At 43.4% G+C, this 14,076-nt stretch overlaps 1 long non-coding RNA gene across 1 annotated transcript; it reads right to left on the bottom strand.

Moving 5' to 3' along the window:
* Positions 1-6,323: 6,323 nt before the first annotated feature.
* On the bottom strand, positions 6,324-9,245 carry LOC309528255. The gene is made up of 2 exons (XR_014217592.1): positions 9,179-9,245; positions 6,324-6,545 (listed from the first exon to the last, which is right to left on the bottom strand). It is a non-coding gene; the product is annotated as an uncharacterized lncRNA (long non-coding RNA).
* Between the last annotated feature and the right edge of the window lie 4,831 nt (positions 9,246-14,076).

Genomic DNA, 14,076 nt, shown 5'->3' with positions numbered 1-14,076 from the left:
CAAAGGTACATTTAACATCATGTGCAGTTCGGCTCTTACTCACAAGCAAACATGTATAGGAGTGGGTGGCACTCCTGTACCTTGGAAATAATTGGTACTTCAAAGCATTTCACTTTGGCTGGATCGTGTCCACAGTAATTTATAGAACCACCATAACCACATGCAGAGCATTCTGAAATGCCTATTGATTTACATTTGTGTTCCTATCTCTGTACTCTTATGAAACACTTAATATTTCCCAGTAGGCCTGTTAAATTATATCGGGCGTAGGCATTTAATATTTGCAAAATGATGTGAAGTTCCAAACCACTACAGAGACACTCAGAATTATTGTTAAATGAGTTTATTAAATGCTCTTTTGAGGAATCGATTTCTGACCTTAGATTCATTAAGAGCTCCCGAGAAGCCTTTAATAGGCATTGATTTTTTTTAATGTATTTTTTTTAAAAAAAACCTCTTAAGAAACAGCATGCCATCCTCCTTTTAATTATTGTTTATAAGAACTGGCTATGAGCAGAATGTGGGATGTGGAGATACTTCTAAAGGAAAAGAAACTCTACAGTGGTTGAGACAGACAGACTAACAACCAGTTGCATCACAACATTGATTTTATACATATGGATAGACTTCAATAAAAGCTTTTCATTTCACCAACAGGGACCCTGAAAACAGGCTATTATATAGAATTAGACATTTAGAAAGCCTGTAATGCTTCTAATAATTATATTTTTAACCTTGTGGTCTTGGACTACGTTCTCAGCCTCATTTGCCTTCAGTAACAACAAAATAACAACTGCCAACCTAGCAGTTTGAAAGGATACCAGTGCAAGTAGATAAATAGGTAATGCTGCTGCAGGAAGGTAAACAGTGTTTCCATACACTCTGGCTTCCGTCATGTTGTGCGGTTGTGCCAGAAGCGGTTTAGTCATGCTGGCCACATGACCCGGAAAGTTGTCTATGGACAAACGCCGGCTCCCTCGGCCTCAAAGCAGAGATGAGTCCCACAACCCCATAGTCACCTTTGACTGGACGTAACCCTCCAGGGGTCCTTTACGTTTACCTTTTTCTCTTTTTTTACTCAGTTAAGGATATACCGTATTTTTTGCACCATAGGATGCACTTTTCCCCCTCCAAAAATGAAGGGGAAATGTGTGTGCGTCCTATGGGGCGAATGCAGGCTTTTGCTGAAGCTTGGAGAGCGAGAGGGGTCGGTGTGCACCGACCACTCTCGCTCTCCAGGCTTCAGGAAGCTATCCACAAGCCTAGCGCGCCCGGTGGGAAGTCCCGCCGGGCGTGCGCGGCTTGGGGCAGCAGCCTGCCGCCCGAAGCACGGGAAGCCCTCCGGAGGGCTCCCAGTGCTTCGGGTGGGTGTCCGGACGCCTCTGGAGGGCTCCCCGTGCTTCAGGCGGGTGTCCGCAAGCCTTGGGGCGGCAGCCTGCAGCCCGAAGCACGGGGTGCCCTCCGGAGGGCGCCCTGTGCTTCGGGCAGGTGTGCGCAAGGCTTGGGGTGGCAGCCACGGCTGGGGGGGGGAATAATTTCTTTTATTCATTCCCCCCCCCCAAAAAAAACCAAGGTGCGTCCTATGGGCCGGTGCGCCCTATAGGCCGAAAAATACGGTAAGTCAATATCTTATTTGCCGAAGTTATGACAGTTGCTGTGAGGCGAAAACCTGCAGACCAGCCAAGTTATCTGAAGGAAAAAATCCTCCCTGGCCCCGAATATGGTGATCAAGTCTGGTTGGGCGGTGAATCCTGTGCTGACCTCTAACAGTGTAACCTACAAAAGGCTGCCCTCTTAAATCCTGTGGGGGTGGGGCTGCCTTTCCCTGTGAGCTGATTGGCCTGCTGGACAGGTCCTTCCCACTGTTCCGGCATGGCTAGGAAGAAGGTGCCAGACATCTCTTTCTGTCCCTTCCTACAACCACGTGGGAAAATGGCTGATTCCACACACCCCCACACACCTCTACGTCTCCAGAGCCCACAGATAAGTGGATAATCTCACTCAGTCACAATTGGCTAATGGCTGGCTAAAGTCCAGAGCAGATTTAGGGGGCATGTAGGGGATATGCGGGGAGAGGAGACGGGTGGGGAAGTTACATTGCGCAGCTAAAATTCATTGTGATAGCTTAACTGTTTAGCTACATACTACCCAGAATTAGATATTTTGTGATTATTTAGTACACACAAATGTAGAATCTTCCTGTTGCAGCCTGTGCCTTAGTTTTGTAATGTTTCCTTAAGTTACAGAAACTAAACCAAAAAAAGGAAAAGGAGGAAATATCCAAGCCACCCCTATTGGAAAAAATAATGGAGGATATAGGTGGGCAGACTTTGTGGTAAATACTGACTGCCTGACCTGTTCTCAGACATGCAACCGGAACCATGCCAATACTTCAAGTCTCTTTCCTTTTTCCTTCTTCCTTCTTGTTCTTTATGACTCATGCCTATAATTGGAGCTACATACAGGATACCGATAAATGGATCCAACGACACTTGCAACAACCAGCTTCTCTGATATTTTGATCTCAACGATAAATGTAAAAGCAAACGAATATGCCCAGCAGCGGCTCAGCTTTACAAGGACGTGTGATTTCCTTCCCTTAATGAAAGAGAGGAAAGATTTTGATCCAGAAGCTTGTGGATGTTTAAATCATGACAGACTTATGAGAGTGTGCTGAACGGTTGCTTTTTCTGCTGGTGAAAATCTTGCATAAAAGCTTAGTCAGTCATTTAAGGCAAAGGATGAAAGTTAAGTGATTGGGGTCTTTGAGCCTCAAAGTTCCACAGAGAGGGACTTCAGATTGTTCTAATTATTGGGGCAGAGCATCTGTTTGTCTTGCTACTGGCTATATATTAGCACTTTTCAGGTGTTCCTCTGAAGTAAACAAACAAGAGGGTGGCAGCACAGATGAGCAGGCCGGACCCACCAGCCAATGTTTTCATCGCCTTCCATGAGTTGAAAAGAAAATGCCTGAGGAGGGTGGTCTCCCCAAGCATTTCAGAACCGCCATTTTCCAGGTTTCAAAAAGATGCAAGGTCTATCAACAACCAGACTAGTGCAGTGCCATCAGGTTGCGAATTAGCAAGAAATACACATCTCAAATTCAGAACGTTGGTCAGTTTTCCTGTTTACAAAGGAGACAGAGGGAGAGACTACCCAAAGGCACACTGTTCTATATTACAACTACTACAAATCAGGACAGTTGTCATGGCGGCGGCGGCCTTGTTGCGGTCGTGATGGAGGTGAAGAGAGAGCCCAGTCAGCAAAGTTAAGGCTGTGGGTGGGTGGGTGGCAATGGTGGTGATTGTGAGCCAAAGTGGCCTGAGCTAGTGAGGGCGAGGTTGGGGTGTGGCGAGGTTGGGCAGTGGCAATGGCAGGCCTGAGCTGGAGGGCAGTGACATGGTGGAGTAGGGGCGCCCCAGATTTAGGTTAAAAGAAGTTGGAGGGTATGCAGAGGCAGCAGTAGAGGAAGCAGGACATCACAAATTGACATGAGAAGCCAGAGCGGCTTCTGTCAATCAGTGATGTCCCAGTCAAATCAGGACAATTGGTGGGTGTGCTATTACAGTTACTCCTATTTATAATTTCATTGCATTTGTTAGTTGTGATTTACAAAAAAGGTGTCTCGCAGTGACTTAACAACTAATTATTTATTGTTTATTATTACATTTCTATCCTGCCCTTCCTCCCAAATGAGCCAAGGCTGACAAACACAAACTGGTAAAATAATGTAAAAGCCAAATTAGAAAGCAGCGCACAGTACAAAATTCCTAAAATGCTAATTCATCGGTACAATAAGAATACTTCTCAGAAATTCTGAAAGAGGCACCCAAGGCTGGGCAACCGTGTTCACATTCAACAACAAAACCCAGAAGGTTCAGCATTTTTAGATGAGGGTTTGATGGGGAAGGGGAGAAATCTTTTAGGCCCCCAAACATTTGCAAAGGCTTGCAGTTGGCATTGGGCAAGCAGGATCTCCCCCAAATGTTCTTTATAATGCAAGTAAGCTGCTCCAAAGTTTGGTTCACACATCCATGCTGATCACTTGGGATCTCATCACTCAGCAGCTCATACCTGTACAATCAAAATGCCACCATTGTATATGACTGCATTGGAGCCAGTGGTGCTAAGCAATATGAAGTTGGTCTCTATATAGTGTTTGATCTATTGTGGCTGTTTCACAAGCACAGGCAATCATTTACTTTTACTAGGTTCTAACAGTAGTCGTTTTCATTTTTTAGATTAAAATGTTAAAATTCATTTAAATTCAAACCTCTTCTTGATTTTAAATTTCTGTTTATCCCACCATTTAGTCCTTTGAAGCCACCTGGGAATCAAGGCACTTAAATATAACATATAGAACAGAGATTCAGCACCATTACCAAACTATAACAGCAACAGGTATTAGATATGCATCTTTCACAAACTAAAATCACAAAATTCTTTCACGCACACAAACATAATGAAAGGAAATGCAAATGTAAACATAAAAACGCAAACTTCTGCCATGTACTTAATAATAGCAGCACGTAAAACATTGTCCTTTATATATATAAGGTAGTTTCTATAGCAACAGCAAATAATTGCTTGTATCAGGCATTTTCATCTTCACTCACTTGCACAGAACAAGATACATCACTTTATCCATACTTCTGTAACCCATACCCTGAACCATATACAGTATATGAATTACGATCCGCTCTAGTATGTGTGCAGACGTGTGTGAAATTATATATATATCTCATGTGTGCGCACAAGTATACAACTTGAAGTTCTCATTTTGTGCTTTTGGAAATGTTAATGCCTAAGCTACCTGACCTCCCATGATATGCGTGGCCATTTGTGTTTTCCTGGGCAACTACTTGAACAATTGTATTTTCTTGCTCAATGCTAAGAGAACTTCCTGGATGCCAAATGCAAGTGTCTATTTTCCCTTTGAGAATGAATAAAGGAAGAACAGAAATGACAAATTGGCAGAGCATGGTCAGTGGGAGCACATCTTAATAAAATGTGCATATGTGAGAAGCTCATTTTAAAAAATACATTGGAAATTATCCATCCTTCCAGCCATGAGCCTGGGGAACATACAAAACTGCCACAGTGGATCCCTGGGCTGCCTGATGCATAAAAGAAGTGCATCTGGTCCTCCAGTAGAAGGTAATAAATATAGCTGGAGAGCTGCGCCATGCATGTTTGCTTGGCCCAAGGGCTTATAGGGAAGGAGAGAGAAAAGGCCTCCCATGGAAACAGAATTCTATGCCCACATGTAGAAAGATAGATCATGTCATATTTTCACCTCAGCAAAGATAAAGGAGGAGGTTAATTGCACAGGCCTTACACCAGACCCTCCAAGTTTCCCTATTTTACAGGGATGTCCCTGATTTAGAGAAGCCCTCCCGCTTTCTGATTTGATCCCAAAATGTCTTGCTTTCCCTTAGGACATCCCCATTTTCATTGGAGAAATGTTGGACCCCTGAGCCATCTGAAGGCAATTCTGTATAGGGAAGGTTTTTTTTTTTTTAAAAAATGTTCTGTTATGTTTTTATATACAGTGGTACCTCAGGTTACAGACACTTCAGGTTACAGATGCTTCAGGTTCAGACTCCGCTAACCCAGAAGTAGTAACTCGGGTTAAGAACTTTGCTTCAGGATGAGAACAGAAATCGCGCGGCGAAAGCGGGAGGCCCCATTAGCTAAAGTGGTACCTCAGGTTAAGAACAGTTTCAGGTTCAGAACAGACCTCCAGAACGAATTAAGTTCTTAACCTGAGGTATCACTGTATGTTGGAAGCTGCCCAGAGTGGCTGGGGCAAGCTAGCAAGATGTGTGGGGTATAAATCGTAAAATATATCATTATGGAATGGGACATCCCTATTTTCATCAGAGAAATGTTGGAGGGTGGAGGGTGTGCTCACACCACTCCATGAATAATAGAATTGTAGAGTTGGAAGGGATCTTGAGTATCATCTAGTCCAACCCTCTGCAACGCAGGAATGTGCAGCTGTCCCGTATGGGGATTGAACCTCCAACCTTGGCATTACCAGCACCATGCTCTAACAAACTAAGCTAACAAGAGGATGTGTTAAGTAAGTCAAAAGTAAGTCTACTTGAAAAAAATTGGAATGTTTGGCTTCTTGCGTAAACTAGTGATGACAGTGTTGAATTTGGATACCCGGCTTTCAATGCAGATTTGCCCAGCTCCCTGTTTGTAAATATATTTCCGAGATGAGCTCCTTTGCCCTGAAAATGGTATTCTGCTTGCAATTTAAATGGAGAATATTATGAGCTAATGTGCCTATTTTGCACCTGCATGAACGATATTCCTCATGGCCAAACCAGACATTACTTTAATTGCTAATGTGATTAGCAAGCGACCACATCTGTTTGTTTCTTTTTAAAAAAATAATAATAATGCAGCAGGCACAGGGAAGGGTAGAATTTTCATCAGGACTACAGCATGCTGATGGGTGGGTGAGAGAGGTTTATCACTTCCTTATTCAGCCGCAATCCAGATTTTTAAAAAGCACCTTCCATCAGCAATTAGTACTAGGGTAAAAAACAAAAAACAAAAACTCGCATCAATATCAAGTGAGATGGATGAGGGCAATGCCAGACGCATCATTAAAAAAAGACAACTGCAAAAATATCAATTTTGACAAAATATAGATATATAAAATTAGAAATATACTTAAAATTTCTTCATTACAAAATTATATGCTCTAACAAGACAACAACCAAGTAAATAGACTGCACATAAAAGGTAAAGGGTCCAGTCGTGGACGACTCTGGGGTTGCGGTGCTCATCTCGTTTTATTGGCCGAGGGAGCCGGCGTACAGCTTCCGGGTCATGTGGCCAGCATGACTAAGCTGCTTCTGGCGAACTAGAGCAGCACACAGAAACGTTTACCTTCCCACCAGAGCGGTACCTATTTATCTACTTGCACTTTGATGTGCTTTTGAACTGCTAGGTTGGCAGGAGCAGGGACCGAGCAACAGGAGCTCACCCAGTCGTGGGAATTTGAACCGCAGACCTTCTGATCGGCAAGTCCTGGGCTCTGTGGTTTAACCCACAGCGCCACCCGCGTCCCTTAAACTGCATATATCTTCACATAAAAATATGATTCATAAACCTTAAAAAATGAATGCCATAAGTCAAAGTTTCCTTCAGGAGCATACTTAGAACCCCTCTTTTGATCTGTCATGAAACTGAGAACTAACTTCAGTTTCAATGCTTCTTAACACAACTGCTTGAGACAACAACTCTCTCAGTTTACTCACCCAAGCAGACTAAAATGTAATCATCTAAACTGTGTGTGTGTGTGTGTGTGTGATTGTCCTCTAACCCAGCAGTTGTTTTTTTATTAAGCTGTGTGTCATGATGTTTGGTTTCCGCTTCAATGACAGAATGTCAGAGCCTCCAAAACCAGACTGCGCAGAGGATGGCTAGTGGTACCCATCTGACGGGGGTGACCTGGCTGCTACTGCCGCCTCTTTCTGCTTATCCCATGTAGGTAGGTAGGAAGGAAGGAAGGAAGGAAGGAAGGAAGGAAGGAAGGAAGAAGGTAACATAGAACTGCAAAAAAAGACATTTCAAAAAAATAATTCAGAAGCACACTCGCAATCGCAACCCAATGACAAATTGAGTGAAGAGGAGAGATTAGACTATCACTAAGTGAAATTCCGAGAGACCATGTGCATGTAAATTAAAACCCCAAGAAATATCAGGCTATGGTTGCTCGTTTTTGTTGTTTTATAGATAAGGTCTGTTTACAGTTAAAAAGCACCCTCCATCACAGAACTATAGAGTCACACATGTTACATACCAACTCTAGATTTGCCTCTTTAATCATCCCTCAAGCACAGGGTGGCAGCACTGCTTAACACAGAACTGACAGGGAGTCTTCTTCCTTTCTTTCTCAATCTACACACACAAACACACTTATGCAAACCTCTTCCTTGGGTTTGCTTGTAGGTTGGAGCAATGTGCTTAGAGCAAATGATGGTTGCAGAGCCAAACTTGCAACCCTAAGCATTAGGAATTCACTTTAAAAGTAGATTGTGGGATTCTCGAAATCCCAACAAGATCACATGGGCAGTACAAAGGAACTCCAGGAGGGTCACGTCAAGCTTTCAGTTTATGCGCTGTGCCCTGTGCTGCCAGATACTGCAAAAATATATCATTGTGCCTAGCCAACTCTGTGGATTGAAAATTATTCGAAAGGCTAACAGAGCTAAATTTAGGATAATCGTAAGTGAGCGTGTGCCCTTCAAAGGCCATAATAACAAAAAAAAAAAGAATTATTATTTGTAATAGCTGGTTGTGATGTCTAATGTTTTCCAAATGCCATGACTAAATCTTTTGGAGTGCCCTACTAGTTATTCAAATGACAGGTGTTGAGTGGGTAGTTGGTTTACAGAATCAGAAGCGGCAATAATGGGAAAAAGTGTGACAAGGAGCGAAATTAAAAATAAGCCATTTTTTTATAACTGCAAATCCACTAGTGACTTTTTTCAAATATACATACGTCTTGGGGAGGTAATACTATAACTTGGCCAGAATGCAAGAGGAGCCCTTCCTTGCACATGCTAGAACACCATTAGCAATACAGTACATATCAAAGAAAAATATCACAATGCAAAATGTTCATGGTGCAGTTCATGTAAGAAATCCTTGGGTGTGAGAGACAGAGACCCTTATGCCTTTCAGAAAGCTGGTAAGCATGTTTGTGTGTCATATAAAAAGTCTGATCCTTGCTTGTATACTGCTATTTCCAAGGAGAAATCCCCATGAATGTCATGTGATTGCTGTCACCTCACCTATGATCACCTGTTGATGAGCAGGAGGAAATTAGATTGCCCTCGCTCCCCCACCAAAAAAAAAAAAAGGTTTCTGGAATTGTAAAAGCATGAAAAAATCTGGACGCTGATGAAGGATTTATTTATTTATTTACTCAAACAGCATCCCTTTGTGTACATGGGAATTGACCCAGAAGAACCACCCACCCACCCAATGATTGCCTTGCTTGCTTGATCTTCTAGAATGTCTCTCATGGTTGAATCCTGCCCTAAGTCAATCTGAAGGCTGAGGTGTTTAAGGTCTAATGGTGTGTGTGTGTGTGTGTGTGTGTGTGTGTGTGTGTGTAGCCATCTAAAGGTACTTAAAAGAACTATAGTCACACCTCGGAAGTCGAACGCCTTGGGAGTCGAACGTTTTGGCTGCTGAACGCTGCAAACCCGGAAGTGAGTGTTCCGGTTTACGAATGTTCTTTGGAACCCAGAGGTATGATGTGGGTTCTGCGGCTTCCGATTGGTTGTAGGAGCTTACTGCAGCCAATCGGAAGCTGCCCCTTGTTTTCCGAACGTTCTGGAAGTCGAACAGACTCCGTTCGACTTCTGAGGTATGACTCTAGTAGGATTTATGCTAAATTTGCAAGCATGGAGGAAGGTGATGTCCCTTGTGGCTGAGCCCTGTTCTAATCCAGTCTGCAGGCTGGGTGGGTGTAGCCATCTAAAGTTACTGAACTTCTAGGACTCCTGTTCAATTTGCAGGCGTGGAGGAAGATGGCGTGTGGTGGCTCTACCTATCCATTCAATAGCTTTGCCATCATTCATCCCATTTCAAGTACAAGGAAAAGACAGTGTGCCCTTAATATGTCAAATAATGCTTACGCCCCATGCTTTAAGTGCCACCTCACTTTTATAGTTTCAGACATTGAAGCAATAGCGGAGATAAATCCAAGATGACGTTCCAGACTCATGCCACCCATTTTGTCTGAGAGACTGGGTGCTGCTGTGTTGCACCTCCTTCGGGAGGAGCATGTCCAAAACTTCAGCACCCACATCTAATGGTTTAGCGGTCCCAGAGAGAAACACTGAAGAAAAGAATTGCTGGAGGAAGTAACAGTTTATCTCTCAACTGCAGGCACACCGAATAGTGGAGGCTGAGGGGTCTTCACAAACCCCCCCCCATTTTCAAGGAGGGGGCTGCCCCCCAAATTCTGTGGCTCCTCTCTGCCTGATATTGCACGGGCAGAAGGAGGTCAAGCGTTGAGCCGAGCTCCCCGCTCCCCATTCCACACCCAGCACACGAGCACTGGCATCGTGGGCCCAGCACCCAAGGGGAGAGGTAGGATGTGTCACATGACATGTTACATGATGCAGCAGGTGATGCTCCCTCCCCCCATGTGTGTGTGGGTCAAGTCAGCGCCCCTGCTCAATTGAGTATCTCTTCACTCCAACTTGACTCCAAATAGTTACTTCAACTTACACAAAAGCTCTTGTTCAAGGTTAGAGTTACATCTGTTTCTCCACCTGCTTTTGCCTCTGGCTGCAGCCACTGTTGGCATGTAGCTCCGTGAGGCATGAAGGCTCATGAGGGCATCTGGCCTTCCTACTGGAAGATGTTCCCCTCAAACAATGCATGAATTCACCCAGGGACCATACCCTCACTGAGCATGCCCAAGCTGGAGCAGGGGCTGCCAGCCTGATCCCATTCCCCTCTCTGTATGCTCATTCGCCCTGTATTTGTCTTCTGACAAATTATTTCACATTTTGGAAGAAACTGACCACCTCCTCATGTCCTTAAGCTTGACTGAGAAAAAAAAATGGTGGGTAAAAAGGAAGCCTATTATTAACAAGCTAATAATTAACCAGCTTTATCTTTTTCTTTCCAAGTAAAAGTTTCAGTTTTGACTTATTGTTCAACGAGGCTTATTTTCAGTGACCTGGAATAAAAGAAAGGAGATGGCAATCACCCTGTGCATTGCTAATTCTGTTATTTTTAAATGCCTGCATTACCTGAATGAAATTTCCTCCTCCTATGTTCAAATTTATATACCTTTTTTTACATTTCAGTTCACTGATGCTCTTTTCCATTTGGATGGGTTACGTAGAGGCAATATTTTCCATTCTACTTAAACGATTAGTCACGGCTTATTAGTCTGAACAATTTAAGATGAAAGGCCCCTTTCATTTACCCAACTTGTTTTAATGAAAACAAGTCTTCAACTTCTTCAGTTGTGTGCTCTGGAAAATATTGTTCATATATGTTCTAATGGATGGCCACCATGCCCATTGTCCTGTTTGTTTCGGAACCTAAGGAGAGCATTCCTGGATCAGTCCAAAGTCTTATCTGGTTCAGCATCCATTCCTGCTCTTGTAGTGGCCAACCAGATGTCTAAGGGAAACCTGTGAGCAGGACTTCAGTGCCACAATACTCTCCCCACAATCCATTTCCATGGATATTTTGGGACTAATTCAGATTGTTTTTAACATATCACATTTCTACTTCCTGCTTTCTCTGTGGAACTCAGGGCAATGTGCATCTTGGCCTGCCATCCCTCTCTCTCCCTCTCTCTCCCCCCCCTCTCTTTCTCTTTCTCTCTGTCTGGCAGGGGCCATAAGTTAGGCTGAGAGCTAGAGAGATAAATCCACAACCTAAGTTGCTCAGTTGAACTTCATGGCTGAGTAACATTTCATACTTGGGTCTCCCAAGGCTGTGTATAAAATGTCCACTATCTGTCATTTCATACTTGTGATGAAGGATAAAGACCATGGGCATATTTAAATTCTAAACTGCTTCTAGAGAAGGTGAAAAAGCACAACTATTTTCGTGATTGTAGTTATACCTCTGAATAGCAATGCGGGCAAATTTTCAAAATCCTGTGAATGTTAATGGAGAGGTGGAGAAACCCGGAACACTGCTGTCTTGAATGAAGAGCAGTAGCATTTTTCAGTGCCCAGTAAGTTATACTGCTGGTCCACAACTCCACTACTGAAAAAATGGTTGATTTTCTGGCCAAACTTGATTTGCTAATGACTTACTGGTGCTGACATTCTATTGCCAGTTAATCATTGGCATCCAATCCCTTGAGTGAGCTGCAATGAGGACATTATTTATGGATTTCATTCTTGGCTAGTTAATTTTGTACTCAGTTAGACTGATAAAGAAAAAGCGATTTATATGCGTTGTGTGTGCGATATAACATTTTGCCACTAGATGGCGACATGGAACCCCATTTTTCTCTACTGTTTTCCCTGTTTAAATTTACAACGCTTTAAACTGAAATGCTTCTTTGATGTGTCTAGATCCTGCTTTTGTTCCCTGTCTATACTCTGCATTTATCAAACACCACTGATTGTGTTGCAGTGTTTGCAGCAGAGGTTTTCTAATGGAGTGAAGGCTCTGGCAATGCAATGTGAAAATCTTGATGAAATGACTGGCAGCAAGATGTCCGGACAATGTCTTCACTGCAACTCACAACAAAGTTTGGCTGCCAAAGGTTACTTCAGGAGTGAAGATTAGACCTTTCCCTTGTACTGAACTTCAATCTTCAATTAAGCTTTGGCATCCATATCTTTGAGAGAGCTGCAGCCGGAGACATAGTGTGGACATCTTGCTGTCAGTCGAGTCTTTAGGATTCTCACATTGCATTGCCAGACGTAGACAGAAACCAGCTGCTCTTCATCATCTGCACTTCAACACCAAACACACACACACTGATATTGTGCTACAGAATGCATTGCACTTCATTGCACTTCAGTTCTAGAATGATACGATAGGAATGTGATGGGTGTCTCCTATCATCTCAGATAAATAAAAGTCGCTACATATCAAATAAGAGAATACAGAGCTTTAAGAAAACAAAGTAAGCTGGAACATGAAGTTGGCATATTAGCCCGTATTAATCATCCTCGTTGTCCAATGACATTTATTAGCTAACGGAAGGAATCCATCAGTGGAACAAGAAAAGGAGGCAATTTTTGGAAACCCCCTTTGCCCACCGAAATATGCTGCGTAGCCTCTAGCGAAACTATAGAGCTGGTGCAGGACACTACCATGGGGAGGAAGAAATCACCCAGTTGTTTTCTGCCTCTCTCATTTCACTAGGTGGACTTTACTGGATACCACCCAATCATCCTCATTATCACCACCATCACTGTGTGTACTTTGTAGGGAAGAAGGTGTGTGTGTGGGGGGGGAGTCTATTGGCTCTGCTGATCAGCAGATTCCTTCCTACAGTTGCCATTGTGAAAGCCTTCCCAGCACCTTCTGATCACTTGGGGGTGTTCATGGGAATCCATGTAATTCCCTGGCAAACACCCTGTCTCCTGGCTTCTTGGATACCAAGCCTCCTCCCATAGTTCATTAGTGCTTCTGCTTTAGGTAGCTTACCTGATGCGTACTAGTCATCAGATATGGAATAACACTGGCTCAGTTCTGTTGCTTGTGCTACTGGAACTTGTTAAAATGGTTTGGATTCTGGAAGCTGCTAATTTATTAACTAGAATGCATACTGTGGGACTTTGCGGTTTGCATCTGTTATAAATAATTAAAGCAGATGCAACCCTTTCCGTTTATTTATTCTTATCCACCCTTTGCTGTAAGGCCCCACGGTGGGTTACAACAGTATAATCAAGCAATTATAAGCACAAGTAAAACAGTTTATACCGTTGTTATTGTTTGCTAGCCTTCTGGACTCTCCTTGGTGAAAGAGGCAGCATGGAGAGTGGCAAAATAACTAAAAGACAGTAAAGTAACTAAAATGATCACTTCTTTTTGAAGTGTCAGGAGTCTGAAACAGGGATCAGCAAACCTTTTCAGCAGGGGGCCGGTCCACTGTCCCTCTGACCATGTGGTGGGCTGGACTATTCCTATGCCCCACAAATAACCTAGAGATGCATTTTAAATAAAAGCACACATTCTACTCATGACAAAACACCAGGCAGGCCCCACAAATAACCCAGAGATGCATTTTAAATAAAAGGACACATTCTATTCATGTAAAAACATGCTGATTCCCGGACCATCCGCCGGCCGGATTTAGAAGGTGATTGGGCTGGATCTGACCCCTGGGCCTTAGCTTGCCTACCCTTGGTCTGGAATGTCCAACCCTTTTCAGGCATCTCTTCACTCCAACCAGGCTAGAACAACTGACTTTTGCTCAGTCCTGCATATTCTGGCTCTGCTGGCACAAGCAGTGTCCCTCTGAATACCTGTTACTGAAAATCCTAGGTGGGGAGAGTCCTGTGGTCTTAGAGCCCATCTGGTTGACCTTTGGTGTGATCCAGCATGGAT

This window comes from Podarcis vaucheri, assembly GCF_965113315.1.
Source record: "Podarcis vaucheri genome assembly, chromosome: 1".
Lineage (NCBI taxonomy): Eukaryota > Metazoa > Chordata > Lepidosauria > Squamata > Lacertidae > Podarcis > Podarcis vaucheri.
The sequence above is the reverse complement of the archived record's forward strand: the minus strand, read 5'-3'. Positions and strand labels throughout refer to the sequence as shown.